Genomic DNA, 12,500 nt, shown 5'->3' with positions numbered 1-12,500 from the left:
TGAGCATTACACTTTTTTGTTAGTTTCACTTTTCATCTACTTACGAGACACTGGTAAGGCTGACATCCTCTGTGGCCCACCGTCCCCAGCCCCAGTTCTCCCAGCTCTACCCCTCTCCCCAGAGGTAATTGTGTCTCTCTTTGGCATCTATCTTTCTAGATATTTTTGATTTACATATATGTGTATACATGCCCATAGAAACCTTACTGACCAGGCTAAAAATCTATAGTACTGTTGTGTTTCTACATAAATGGCAAATAAAATACATATTCTACAACTGTCCATCCATGTCCACTGCATATAGATCTGTCTCGGAAAAGAAAAAAAAAGAGCATAGCATCTCGTTGAGTAAAGACACCGCAGCCTGTTTAGTCCAGTGGTTTTACACTGGAATCGTGTGATGAATATTAGAAGAAAGCCAGTGGTAGGCCCCACCCCTAGTGCTTCCAAGGCAATGTGTTCATTTCCCCTGAGGCAGCTTGCTCGGCTCCCCTACCCTATCCCAGGTGATGTTAAGTTTTCTCTGTTACAACAGCATCGCATTGTGCAATCTTGTGCACTTAGGTAAGCGATACTCCAGGAAGACAGACCCACCCTAAACAAAAGCAGTTATATTGCAAAAGCAGTTTACAATCACACAAGAAAGATGTGAAAAATACCCTTTCCCCAGACATATCTCTGTCTTACATTTTATATAATTTTTAAGATTTATTTATTTATTTGAAAGACAGATACACACACACACACACACACAGAAAGAGAGAGAAAGAAAGAGAGATCTCCCACCTACTGGTTCACTCTCCGTATGACCGCAACAGCTGGGGTTAGGCCAGGCCAAAGCCAGGAGCCAGGAGCTTCATCCAACTCCCACATAGTGCAGGTTCCCAAACATTTGGGCCATCTTCTACTGTTTTCCCAGGCCATTAGCAGGGAGCTGGACCAGAACTGGAGCAGCCAGGACTTGAACTGGCACTCACATGGGATGCCAGCAACACAGATGGTGGCTTAACCTGGTACGCCACAATGCTGGCCCCAATATTATACAGCTTTTCATTTTTAAACATTTTGCTGCTTTTATGGGTTAAGGCAAATACAGTAATGCCTCCTTGTCCACAGTTCCATTTCCTGAGGCTTCAGTTTCCGTGGTCCACTCTGGTCAGTACAATACAGTAAAATCCTGTACTGTGAGCACGTTATACATTAAACTTGACTATAGGTGCGTAAGTACAGGAACAGCAGAGCTTCCGCAGGGTTCCGTGTTCTCCGTGCTTTCCAGCATCTGCGGGAGGTCTTGGAACGTTCTCCCCTGGATGGGAGGGGAGTGCTGTGGTATGTGGTTCATTTTGATCTCACTAGTTACTTGTAAGATTTGCAGCTTTTCATGTGTTCAGCAAAGGATTAAGGGCACAAATTACCCATGTTTGTATCCCAGTTCTACCATTCACGAATGATGGAGCTTCAAGCCAGTCGCTTAAGAAATAAACAAACAAACAAAACTCACTCTGCCTCCATTTCCTCATTTGTAAAATGGGAGGTTAATAGTTCCTGCCTCACGGAGTTGTTGTAGGTATTAATGATTGAAGACAGACAAGGTTTTAGACCATGTCTAGCATATAATAAGCATGCAAGACATGTTGGTTATTATAATTTTTAGTTTTACCTCTTAATCAAAAAACAATTTTTAGATACTGGCCCATCCACAAAAAGCTACTCAGGCAGGCCTCAAGTCTCTCCTAATTAGAGACCCTTGCCCTTTAGGAGGCTTGTTGCTGTATTTCTGTAATGCCCACCTGGGCCTGGTGATGGTGGGGTTTTTGGTGGTGAGAGGAAGGATAAATCCCAATATTAATATACACGTGAGAAGTAAGTTGGAAAGCTTTTACTTTTAGAAAAGTAAAGCAAAAAAGCTAAGAATAGGCAGAATCTGCTCTTTTAGACATGAAAAGAATAAAAAATATTTGAAAACTGTTACAGCATTTGCTTCTTAGCCTTAGGGACAGGTCTCTAAGTAATGTATCACCTAGAAAATGTCATGACGCCGGGGAGTAACTCACTCAAGTAAAAGGTCCGACAGACCCATCCAATTCAATGTTAAGATATTTGACTAAGAAAGTATAGACAAATATACGAAATATTAAGACTTAAATAACTAGCAGATATTTGGGGTCCTAATGTGATTTAAAAAAAAAAACTCATTCTGACCCAAGGTTAAGGGGATTTGGAAAGCTTTAAACTTGAAAAAAAGAATTCAAATTTTTTTTCCCAAAATGTCTGTGAAAGCAATTACTTTTGTAGAAAAGTTTTCCATTTAAGAATTATTTCTCCATGTCAGGTTTTGACGAAAAGCAAAGATGAAAAAGTAACATGGAAGATAAGGCATATCATTTTGTTCAGGTTGATTCATTGTGTAAAATACTGGTGAACTTTGATCCATAGTGCTTTTTTTAGTAATATTGGAAGCAGGTTAAAAAAAATGTGTGTCTATTATTTTCTCTCCTAAAGTAAAGCCTTCAATTAGTGTATGCAGAAATCATCAAGGGGATTCGGCAGGCTTAGGGTGAAATGTTAACGAGAAGCTGACCAGTCTGGATGCTAATAGAAGGCAGTGAGGTCTCCGGGGTGTCGTCCTGGCGCGCCATCCTGAATCCTAATCGCCGCACCCCAGGGGTCGGGAATGGCGCTGGCCTGAATCCTCTGCATCTCCTTTCTGGGCCTTGAGATTGCACATCTTCTGGCGATGGTGACCTGCACTCTTGGGGTGATTCTGTTGCTTGTGGGGAGCATCAGGGCAGACGTCAAGCGTCTTATACAAAATAACGCAGAAATTCAGTGACCTAAAATACAGCTTTTCACATGCAAACGATCCCCTGGATGGAGAAGAAGATAGCATTTTATACTCATGATCACATTTCCTTCTGTATTGGATGTCCAGTGCTACGTAGCACGTTATCCCCAAACTCAGACCACAGGAAACACTGATGGCCTCACAGTGTCTGTGGGACAGGAACTCGGAAGCCTCGCGGGGTGTTTCTGACTCAGGGTCTCTCAAGGGTGTACTGTCAACATGCTGCCTAGGACTGTTAGCATCTGGGCTGGAGGATGTGCGTTCAAAGTGGCTGTCTCACATGCATGGCGAGTCAGCGCTGGTGGCTGGCAAGAGGCTCAGCTCCTTGTCACACAGCCTTCTCCACTGGACTGCTCGAGCATCTCATAGCACAGCGCTGGTGTCCCCCCGAGCAAGCGACCCAAGAGAGAACGAGGTGACAGTCACACTCTCACAGGCCTCTGTGTCTTCTCAGAAAGATGAATGAATGTGTCTAGATCAGGGGTGGCACATAGGAGGCCCACCCTGCCATGAACTACCTGCAGGGAGCTATCTTTAGAAGAATCCTGCCAGGGGCCGGTGCTGCTGCATAGCAGGTAAAGCCACCGCCTGCTGTGCTGGCATCCCATATGGGTGCCGGTTCAAGACCCGGCTGCTTCACTTCCCATTCAGCTCTCTGCTGTGGCCTGGGAAAGTAGTAGAGGATGGCCCAAGTCCTTGGGCCCCTGCACCCGCATGAGAGACCCGAAGAGGCTCCTGGCTCCTGGCTTCGGATCAGTGCAGCTCTGGCTGTTGAGGCCAATTGGGGAGTGAACCAGCAGATGGAAGACCCTTCTCTCTCTCTATCTCTCTCTGCCTCTCCTCTCTCTGTGTAACTCTGACTTTCAAATAAATAAATAAATCTTTAAAAAAAAAAGAAGAAGAAGAATCCTGCCATTAAATCTTACATAGGGGGCCAGCACTGTGACACAGTAGGTTAAGCCTCTGCCTGTGGTGCCAGCATCTCACATGAGCACAGCTTTGCATCCGAGCTGCTCCTCTTCCAATCCAGTTCTCTGCTATGGCCTGGGAAAGCAACAGAAGAAGGCCCGAGTGCTTGGGCCCCTGCACGTGCATGGGAGACCTGGAAGAGGTTTCTGGCTCCTGGTTTCTGATCAGTTCAGCTCTGGCTGTTGCACCCATTTGGGGAGTGAGCCAGCAGATGGAAGACCTTTCTGTCTCCTTCGCTCTGTCTGTAACTTTACCTCTCAAATAAATAAATAATTTTTTTTTTTTAAATCCCACATAGAAGAATGATGTCTTGATAGACTGGTGATGATGTTGAGGCCTGGGAACACAACGCGGTGACATTCATAGGATCCGTAGACGACATCCATAGGATTTGTTACCCATCCTTGGACTAGATAACCCATTAGGTCCACTGAAATACAGGGTATAAGGTTCTATAACCCACCCGAACCTACTCACACACAGGAGAAATATTCTGGACCCAATCTCCGGACTACCAGAGTTTTCTGTACCCAGTGCAGCGGTGATCACTGTGCCTTTGCAGTTCTCTTTGTAAACAGCCAGCTGGTTACCTAATTGAGTTCACCCAGTTGTTTTCAAAACAACCAGGAGTGTGACCAAATGCAGTCTTTTCTTCAAGCTAGTTTTGTGTGTCTCTGTGAGTCGCTACAGGATGATATACGTTATTTTAAACTCTCCTTATTTTTAATGATATAAACAATGAAAGCCCAAGTAAGAGAAAGAAGCTAACACATTTATTCCCATTCTGCCATCTGTTTAAAGCTGCTGATGTAATTCCAGTTTGAAATCGCATTAGCGCTTGCCTCCTGGACTTCTTCCTTATTTCCTTTTGTGTTTCAGGCCTTCTGTACTTAAGAGAAAGCAATGCCTCTAGGATGTTGGTCAATTAATGCAAAGCTACAGAATCGCTCTGGCCATTTTCAAACTGGGCTCCGATTTGGATTTCCTTCACGAGGAGCTGGAATGGCTGTAACGGGAGTGTTCTTTGCGTAACTGTATTTGATATTGAAGGTCTGATTAGTGATGTTTTCAGCAATATCATCAACAATCAGCAGATTTGTTTATGCTGCAGAGGATGGCAGAGATTAAGGGTTGTGGTCGTGCATACTCAATCATTACATATTGGCTTTCTTGACTTTTATCTCTTGGATAATGCCTTGGAATTCAATTTCAATTTTGTTTTTAAACATGCAGCTGCTATACACTGGTTTGGGTAACAAGGTGGTAGGGGGCTTGTTAAATTGGGTGATATTTTGTGGGGTCTGTAGTGTATGTCTTTTATGAAGCTAAATTGTATTTAAAATTAGACTTTGGCTGGGCGACCGGGGTGTGTCTCCTTTACCTCGATGTAAACTGGGGGCACAGATCAAGCCCTCTTTCTTCTTACTTCCAGATATCTACCTGATGGGAATGTGGTGGCAAGTGAGGTGGGCTGGCTGTGTGGAGGCGCAGGAGGGAAGGATTGTTGCAAGGAAGCTGGAAGCTTCAACATTGTCCTTCACTTTTCTGAGTACCGATTTCCCTACCTGGGATTTTAACAGCTGATTCTGAGGTCTTTCTGATATCAACAAATGCTCTTGACCTCTGATATAACCACCTTTCCCTAAAATCACTGCAGTTGAGGGCACAGCCTGGGGTAGGTGAAATTGAATCTCTCATCAGAAAATGCTATCAGAATAAGGGTGGGCATTTGGCCCAAGGTTCAGATACTGCTTGGACACCTGCCTTCCATATTGGAGACCTGGGTTTGAATCCAGGCTCTGCTCCCGATTCCAGCTCCCTGCTAATGTGCACCCTGGGAGGTAGCTGTGAAGGCTCAAGTACTTGGGTCTCTGTCACTCATATGGGAGACCTACATGGTGTTCTTAGCTCTTGATGTCAGCTTGGCCCAGTCCCAGCTGTTGTGGGCATTTGAGAGAGTGAATCAACAGGTAGAAGATCATTCTCTGTCTTTTTCTCTGTCTCCTTGTCAATCTACCCTTCAAATAAAATTTTGAAGATTTATTTATATTTGAAAGACATTTATTTATATTTGAAATTATTTATAATTTATATTTATAAAGAGATTTATTTATATTTGAAAGAGAAGGGAAGAGAAAGAGAGGCAGAGGCCTTCCATCCACTGATTAATTCCTGAAATGGTTGCAATAGTCAAGGCTGTACAAGCCCAAGTCAGGAACCAGGAACTCCATTTGCAACCCCCACCCATAGGTTAGCAGGGGCTTAAGTATTTGAGCCATCATCTGCTGCTTCCCAGGCACATTAGCAGGGAACTGGAACAGAAGTGGAGTGGCTGGCACTTCTCCTAATTAACAGCTTATCCTGCCGTACTACAATGTACACCAGAAAAAGAATATCCTTTTAAAATAAAATGTCATCAGAATAAAAGAAATTGGACTTGAAAGGGCCCCTACAGATTCTCCTCAGAGTTCTTTCTGGACACACAGTCATGCTCACCTTCAGAACCTAAGGGCAGGCCAGTATACCAAGGACAGAGCTCAACTTCAGCAAATGTATCAGGAGTAGCACTCATTAAGCAGAATCATGGTTCTGAGCTACCTATGGCTTTTTCCCCTTGATATTGGTGTCTGAGTCCCACATCCAGCCTGCCAAATGAGAATTTTGGACAGTGAGGACCAGGTATTTGTATAGCACAAAATTCCAGGACCAGTTTTGAAGCAAGAGATCCAAGGTCTCTGGTTAAGGCAGAGAACCTCGGTTCCGGCAAAGCAGATCACTGAGCTGGGGAGCTGAGTAGCAAATCCAGGGGCCAGGACTGGGGGTGCAAGGAGAACACAGAGGAAGAGGGAGGATTAATACATCTGGGGGCAAGCAGAGGGGCCTTCACAGAAGAGGAGACATTTGTATTAGATCTTGAAGACACAGCAGGGATTTTCCTTTTGGCAAAGAAAAGACAATGGAGAGAAGGAAGGCATTGAACCTTGTAGAACCATAGAGTATATAGTAACGGAGGAGGTATGAGAGGCTGTGTCTTGAGCATCCAGTCAACCCTTCCAGAGGCCTTGCGAGGTGCCACACACAGGCAGACAGATACAGCTTCTCCTCCCATGGGGAGCTTGGCTGGAACGTGGAGAAGGCAGCTGTCAGGAGTTGGGCCTGTTAGAGTTGCCTGCATCAGCTCATTAAGTACCATGACTCCCAGGAAACGATGGTGGAATTGATTCCATAAGCCGTTTCTCACAACAGTAAGGTCACTGCACACAGTTAGCGACACTCGGTGGTGAGAGGGTGCAAGTCGTGTGCTGGTGACAGCCATTAAAGCCGCAAAGGAGATCCCAGCTGTGCCACCTACCAACCATGAGCCACTTACTGCCCTGCCCCTTGGGCGTGCTTCCAGAGCCTCATTTGCTTCATCTATACAATAGAAATGATAATGGTACCTGTCTCATAAGGTTGTTGTGAGGACTAAGCGTTCGTATTTGTAAAGCTCATAGACTAGTACCTGGTAATATAGATATCATTGTTGTATTATTACTGCTGTGATGTTGTTACTGCTACAGGAGTTTGAAAGGTCTCTTTATCTCTCCCTTTCTCTCTCTCTCTCTCTCTCTCTCACACACACACACACACACACACACACACACACATGAGGAGGTTCCAGTTTATTTATAATTCACATTCACTTGCTTGATTTAATGGCAGAAATGAGATAGGGAGTGGGCCATTGTCCAGTGTCATAGGGCTCTGTTAGCACCAGGGCCACAAGAGGGACGTGAAAACAATGTCCAGTGTGAACCACAGTCCCTGACAACGCCAAGTATTTTCAGTGTGGAGGCCAAAGGCAACAGAGGATACCTAGTTCAATCTCAATTTTTTTGAAAGATTTATTTTATTTATTTTAAAGACAGAGCTACAGAGAGAGGTAGAGACAGAGAGAGAGAGGTCTTCCATCTGCTGGTTCACTCCCCAGATGACCGCAATGGCCGGAGCTGCACTGATCCAAAGCCAGGAGCCAGGAGCGTCTTCCAGATCTCCCATGCGGGTGCAGGGGCCCAAGCACTTGGGCCATCTTCTACTGCTATCCCAGGCCACAGCAGAGAGCTGAATTGGAAGAGGAGCAGCCAGAACTAGAACTGGTGCCCATATGGGATGCCGGCGCTTCAGGCCAGGTCGTTAACCTGCTGTGCCATAGCACTGGCCCCTCAATCTCAATTTTCAATAAACAACACTTCTTTAGAAAAAATATGTCACAACTACTGCATAGTTACACTTAAAAAATGTTAAGTACAGGGGTATGTGACTCCATGGCTAGACTTTAGGTGCTAGGTCCCATCCAAAGCTATTGGCTCTCCGTGACATTTCTGAAGGGGTATTCCCACAGGTAGGGTGGCAGCTCCACCCCCGAGAAATTTTCAGCGAGCTCAGCACTGGGACTTGGAGGTTGAAAAAGGATTTTCAAGTGGAAAACCAGCATAGGTGTTGTCTTCTAGGGAATGCATGCTCGGGGGGCACAGAGGCACAGGAGAGCCAGCAGGATGGGAACCACTGAGGGTCAGGGCAGTTGGGGCTTAGCAAGTGCTCATGGGTGTGTGTGCATGCACCCGTGTATGCTTGTGTGTCTGTCTGCATAGGGTGGCATGTGGCCCAGGAGAACATATGGTCAGGGACGTGTTCAGGGGCCAGGAGTTCAAGAAAACAAATCAAATGAGTTACCACTCAGTTCCTGAATTAGTCATTTTGCTTCCTTTCTTAATGGATTTCATTATAGACATTCAAATTTCCTAAGCATTGCCATTTTTTTCTTATTATGATTTGTTTGTTTGTTTGTTTGTTTTTATAATTCTTCCATGTTCAGTTAGTGGAAGGTTGTAAGATGAATAGGAACAGCAAGATTCAATGATCACTTAACAAGTAATAAACTGACAGTGCATTCTAACGAGTTTGTCATTGGAAGTCTTATTCTGCTATCTGAAGCGAGTGTGGCAGAGCTAGTTTATTTAATTAGAAGCTGTTTTTACTGGACGCCTTCCAGGAGGACAGTGGGTGTATTCAGCGGTGGTTCAGGGCTCCTCAGATTTCAGAAGTCTCACAGATAGACATTAAACAAAAGAGGACTGATCCAATAACTGTGAACTCTTATTCTGTCCAGGAGTCTCTGTTGACTGCACTCCCTCTCAGCTGTTTGAGGATGGAGACCTTTATCCACAGAACCAAGCAGATATAAATTCCAGAGAAATGTACCGAGTTCTTTTGGTGTTTTTCCCAGACTTGGAAGACAAGCGTTTTGCCATCTCTTGACTAATTCTTGCAGGGAAGTTACAGAGAGGCAGGCTTGGCTCCACGCAGCGCAGGGCTCGCGTGGGCTGGGAGAAACACCCTCAGGCTGGGTGAGGAGGAGCTGGGTGCCAGTCGCAGGTGCCGCAGCGACTCCTGTTGTGACCCTGAGCAGGGTCATTTCCCTTCTCTGGCTCCTTCGATCTCCCCAGGAGTCAAATGAGAAAGGGACCTCTAAGTCTCCTACTAGCGGCCTCATTCTGAAATTCGGTGACATGTAGACAAGAAGGCTGTCCAAAGAGGAGTCTCTGGGTGAAGCAGGACAGCAAGGGAAGGTGGTGGACTGACAGATCCTGGGCGAAGCCTGAGAGAAGCCCATGGAAGAAAGGAAAGAACTTGACAACGTTCTCCCGGCATAAATAACCACAGGTGCACACAAAAGCTACCTAGAAGAAGGAGATGGTGCTGAGAGGGTCTCTGGATGTCATTGCAGACTCGCTTCAGTGTCCAGTGGGGACTGGTTCCAGGGCTCCCACAGATACCAAAATCCTCAGACACTCAAGTCCCTCGTACAAAATGACATAACCCTTGCCTATAACCTCTGCTCACTTTCCTGAAGCCTTCAAATCATCTCTGCATTACTAATAATACCTAACGCAATGTAGATGCTATGTCAGGAGATGTCACGCTGTATTGTTTAGGGAATAATGACCCAAAAAAAAAAAAAAAAAAGAGTCAGTGCGTGTTCAACACAGATGCAGCTTTTCTCAAGTATTTTCCATCTGTGGTTGGTTGACATGAGAATGCAGAGCCCCCAGAGCCGGAGAGCTCACAGTATTTTGAGAGTCTTCAGTGAGTTAATGAGGGTGACGTGCTCAGCATAGACCTTCTTGTTTCTAGGAACAGCAGAGTAGACTATTGAGACCCACCCTCCTGCTGCAAGCAACTAAAAATACAGATTTTTTTTTTTAAATGAAATCTTAAACGCATCAAAGAAAATAGGAAATTATCATGAAAATAAAAGGAGAATCAGCACTCAGCAAGGTGAGCAAGCACAGAAACTACTACTGGCATGAGCACATTCGCTACTCCATTCGCTACTCCCTGCAGATCAGAAGCTCTGAGCTGGCGGCCTGGAGAGGGGAAGGGGGCAGACATGAAATCAACGCCCAGGCCCAGGCCTGTGAGGCACCTCCCAGGAGACCCTTCCCGCAGAAGCCGGGAACCCACAAGCTTCACCTCCAGGTTGAAAGTGAACTAGAAGTGGCTCAGCCCCCATAGAATCCCAGAGACATTCTAATCTCCTGGATCTGTTCCTCTTCTCTTGCTACTCAAAGCGTGGCCCATGGCTCCCCAGTATCTGCATCACCAGAGAGCTTATCAGAAACATACATCGGTGGGCACCCCCCCCCACAAGCCAACCGAGTGTATGAGGATTTGCACTCGAACAAGATCTCTGGTAGAAGCTACCCCAAATCCTCTTGGGAGGAACACCCTTTCGTGACAGGACTCAGATTATTCTTGGGGAGAATTGTTGACTGCAATGTCCAGTTAATATCAAAGATGAATCGCAAAAGAAAAATCAGGCTCCTTGAAGTAGGATCAGCATAAACAGCAGAAGCACAGAGAGTTCAGAGGTTGGGTTTATCAGATACAGTCTAAAAAATAAATCCTGTTCACTGCTGTGTGTGAAAAGGAACATAAAAATTAAGAAACAAACTCAAAGATGGCCTCAATGAATAGGAAGCTGTGAAAAATTCGTAGTCAGTTTAGAACCAAATAGAAATTCTAGGCATGAAGCACTCAGCATGACCCCTAGAGCTCAACCATTGTGGATGACTGCCTCGGGGTAGTGAGCTCCCCATCATTGAAGGTATGTGAACAAGACTAGACAACTGGTTATTAGAATTAGCCTAATCAAGCACCACCCAAGGGGGTTAACCTGGTCATCTTCAAGTCCCCTGGTGCACAAGCTGTAAGATATCCTAAGACTGAGCCATCCTCCCATCAGCCAATCATCTCTAGCTTGACTTCGCACGTGTGAGCTTAAAACCCTGCGCAAGGCTGCTGGATCACTCACAGCCCCAGAGTAGCCAGCAGATCCCATGCCTATGCAACGTTTGCAGAGAGGTAGGAGATCACGAAGCAGGGGAATCTGTCTGTGGGACACATCAGCTAGCGTGGATTCAGGAGGAGTTTAATGAACTGTGGCCCAAACTGACCACCTGCACACATCGGCACAAATCCTCCCCACTTTCAAACATTCTCAGAACTTCTTAACTTTCACAAATCAAATGAGAAAGTACATTGGTCCTTCTTTGGCCCGCCTTTTTGGAACTTTTTGGTTCCGTTTATTCTCTTGTCTTGTTCTCCTCCATCAGATTCTCCAATGGTGAGACCTGTGGCCATATTTGGTCCACCTTTACCCTTCAGAACTCCTGTACCCTAATTTCTTTGTATTCTATCAGCTGGTGCAAGCTTCACTTTTTCTTAGGCTCTTCCTCCCCTACTTCACTGATCATTCCTTCTTTTGGGGACCCTCTGGAAATCCCAGTTACATTTGAAGAGCACATAAACCACTATTATACCAGTCCTCACATGAATCACAAATAAGCATTTTATTATTCCAATGCTATAGTAATATGCATTCATTATATAAAAATTAGAACAAAAAGAAACAAAATATCTAATTTTACTACTCAAGAATAATTTTATCAGAGTCAGCTTTGTGGCCTTAGCAGGTAGAGCTGCCACCTGTGACACCGGCATCCGGTATGGGCACTGGTTTGAGTTCCAGATGCTCCACTTCCAATCCAGCTCCCTGCTAATGTGCCTGGGAATGCAGTGAAGGAGGGCCCAAGTGCTTGGGCCCTGCCACCCATGTGAGAGAGAAGCTCCTGGCTCCTGGCTTTGGCCTGGTCCACCCATGGCTGTTGTGGTCATCTGGGGAGTGAACTAACAGATGGATATCTCTTTTCTCTGTCTCTCCCTCTCTCTATATATAACTCTGCTTTCAAAATAAATAAATCTTTTTTAAGAAAAATAACTTTTGCACTGTTAATATTTTGTGTATCTCCTCTATACTTCTTTTTCTGTGAATGTTTTTGCAAAAAAAAAAAATTTTCATGCTGACCATACTTTTTTTAAAGACTTTATTTATTTTTTTGAGATATAGAGTTACAGAGAGAGAGAAGGAGAGACAGAGGGAAAGGTCTTCCATCCACTGGCTCAGTTCCCAAATGGCTGCTAAGGCCAGAGCAGAGCCAATCCAAAGCTAGGAACCAGGAGATTCTTCTGGGTTCCCCCCGTGCAGGGGCTCAGGCACCTGGGCTAGCTTCTGCTGCTTTCCTAGGCCATGGCAGAGAGCTCCATCAAGAGGAGCAGCAGGGATAGGAAGTGGTGCACATATGGG

The sequence above is a fragment of the Oryctolagus cuniculus genome, chromosome 1 (assembly GCF_964237555.1).
Source record: "Oryctolagus cuniculus chromosome 1, mOryCun1.1, whole genome shotgun sequence".
Taxonomy (NCBI): domain Eukaryota; kingdom Metazoa; phylum Chordata; class Mammalia; order Lagomorpha; family Leporidae; genus Oryctolagus; species Oryctolagus cuniculus.
This window is presented reverse-complemented; position numbering follows the sequence as displayed.